Source organism: Mauremys mutica, chromosome 1 (genome assembly GCF_020497125.1).
Source record: "Mauremys mutica isolate MM-2020 ecotype Southern chromosome 1, ASM2049712v1, whole genome shotgun sequence".
In the NCBI taxonomy this organism is placed as follows: domain Eukaryota; kingdom Metazoa; phylum Chordata; order Testudines; family Geoemydidae; genus Mauremys; species Mauremys mutica.
This window is the reverse complement of record NC_059072.1, coordinates 94,594,473-94,597,480: the sequence shown is the minus strand read 5'-3', so window position 1 is coordinate 94,597,480 and position 3,008 is coordinate 94,594,473.

The following is a 3,008-nucleotide window of genomic DNA, read 5'->3' as shown; positions in this document are numbered from 1 at the left end:
GAGCTCCAGCCTAGCAAAGCCCCAGGCTGCAGGCTGAGTTGAGGGCCCACGAAAGGGTACTAGGGCTGCAGAGGGGCAGCCCAGAGATAGGCAAAGGCAGCTGGTCCAACCCCCCTTGCTAATGATGAGTGGTTTACAGACAGCAGTCTGCCCCAGAAAGCGGGGGCTAGATGATGACTGGCAGTAGCCACTGAGGCAAGCTGCATTTAGAGGGTTGGGGGTTCCCCTGGGAGGGGAGACCCAGAGCAAGGGGGTACTGTGGTGGGCAGAACCCCTGGGCAAAGGGCACCGGGGTCTGGGAGGCACAGAGGCCAGCAGCAGGTGAGACACCAGCCTGCAGAGGGCTCTCTGGGCTGGAAAGTGAAAATTCCCGAGACGACCAGCAGGAGGTGCCCTGCCACAGGGAGTAAGTGGAGAATGGGGGTAAAACCATTTACAGTCTGGAAACAAAAACAAGTGCTCACATTTTATTGACAACAGTGTTTTTATTTATACCTACAAAAGAAAACAAGATGGTATCAAAAGGACAATTTACAAACTAAGAATAGTAACACAGCTCTTAGCATCCTGTCTGAACATCACAAATTTATGAATCTCTCAATTCAAGTCTTCGTTAATACAACAGGAATGTGTCCAGAGACCAGCAAAGGTGTGAAACAGAGCACTGATCCCCCACAAAAGCCACTAACCCTTCAGTTGTTGAGAGAAATCCACACAGTAAGTTGTTTCAGGAAGTGGGAAGGGAGGAGACTCATTTGACACTCCCACAAACATTTACAGATCGAGAACAATGCAAACATTAATAGATGTTAACACTGTATCAACAAGGGCTCTTCAGCTGGTATATGGAACAGAACAGCAAGCACCAGGTGAGACGGGGCAGCACATGCTACTGTGCATTCAACATTCAAATTAACATTCAAGATTGGGCATGAGAGAGACTGGACTGCAGCTGACATCAAGTTACAATAAAGCATTGCAAGACCTCAGCATAACTGTTTTACATCTACCCAAGTCCCTGAAGGAAGAAGTGAAAGCTACAGCACACCACAAGGCAATTTTGACTTTCCAGAGACCCTTTTTAAAGCCAGCCAGGCAGTGTGTCCCACCCCATGCCCTTCCATGCCCACAGAAACTCACAAATGAAGAATAGCTCCACGCTTGCTTGTGGGGGAGATAAAAGACAACAGATCAGTCAGTGCTGGGACAGTAAGAGTTCATTTGTGGCCATCATTTAAACACACAAGCACAAAAATTTCTTGCCAAAGTACTAGTTAATTTTTAAAATAGCCTCAACTTAAGAAAGATGGGGGTGTTAAGGGAAAGTTATCTGTCCCCGAGACTGTGCTGATAACCTACCTGTATGCTGCGCACAAACCATATATTCATCCCACCCTTCACACTATGCCCTAAGGGGAAGATGTCTAAAATAAAAAGCTTTTTTTAAGCAAGCCCTCTCTCCTGGGGCTATCAAATATTCTGCTCTTCTACCAAAGGGTTGGGCTGCCTTTTAGAAGGATTGAGATGCCTTGTTTGTGACTACTACAGACTCCCCCAATAGAAAATAAAATCACAACAAACTCTTGTAACGCAAGGATTATGCCTTGCAAAAATCGGTATATGGCTCTGGTTTCCTGCCAAGTTATCCGAACACAAGAGCAGCCAACTCTCACTATGATCTACTGCCCCAGAACCGCCTGCTCATGGCAATCACAAAGTAGACACACTTTACTATTTAAAGGGGAAAACCCCCACACCTACCTTGGCCTGTAGAATAAACAAGATTGAATTAAAATGTTTACTAAATTTCCACTTTTTTCTAACATTTCCTAGAATGCTACCTACCTGCAAGAGCTGTTCTCAAAAGGGACTGCTGGGGCTGGGGCAATGCCAGGGAAAGCACTAGGCAGTCCAAGGTATGAAGGAAAAGCAGCTTCAGAATCAGGACACTAACCAGCTCTCTCACCTCATGAAGAGGGGTTCTCCAGTTGCGCCTCCCCTGCCCCACACCAAATCCCATTAAGTTTTAATTGGGAAAACTTTGCTACATTTCACTCAGCACAGTGACACTCTGAACACTCCCCATGACCAGGTGCTTTGCTCACTAAGAATATACACAAATAGTACTGATCATCATCTTAATTCTGGTCAGTGTTTCTGGGCCTTCTACTGAATAGTTATCTTAGTGACCCCAGCAATGGGAATTTGAGGGCAGAAGTTGGTTTAAGAAGTCAGTAATCAGATTCCATCCATTCCTGCAATTTAACTATCATTGGGAAAGAACTTCAGTGGTAAATATTTAAAATAGATGTTATATTTTAGCAACAGCAGTTCTTACAGTGATTAGATCTGGGGTTTGAGACACCAAATGGAAACAAGTTTCTGGTCTCTGACACTGGGGCTTTATTCCCCTTCTCCTTACCACACATCATAGAAGTTACTTCAGAAGGAAGGCTGCTGCAACAGGAGCTGCAAAAATGCCAACCAGAACAGTTTTACACTTTATTTGTGGGGCAACACTCAGAATCCCTCCAAACTGAGCCAAACAAGCAGAGTTTTCCTTAGAAGTTTACTTATGCCAGAGTACAAGCATCAATATTCAGTTATTAAAAAAAACAACCCTCAAATCTAGAAACAAATGAGCACTGCTCCCTTGGATTTATTATGTTAAAGGAAGCGTGCCCTGACTCCCCAGAATTCCCCACCTCTCAATACCTCCTGAAATTAAGTTAGCATGTTATAGCAGAGAGGCCTCCCCAGCTCTGCATTAAGTTTTCACACACAAACCTCATCAAAAAGATTGGGCTGGGACGTATCTGCCTTATACCTATTTTCTTTTACAAGAAAATAAAAAAAGTTATCCCAATTTCTTCAACATGCAAGACACACACAAAAAAAAATTCCAGTCAATTGTGTTTGTGTGTGTGTGTGTGTCTGTATATATATGTATATATATAGTTAAAAACCCACAAGATAAGTAATTGTGGACTGGGGGGCCATTTTTGGTG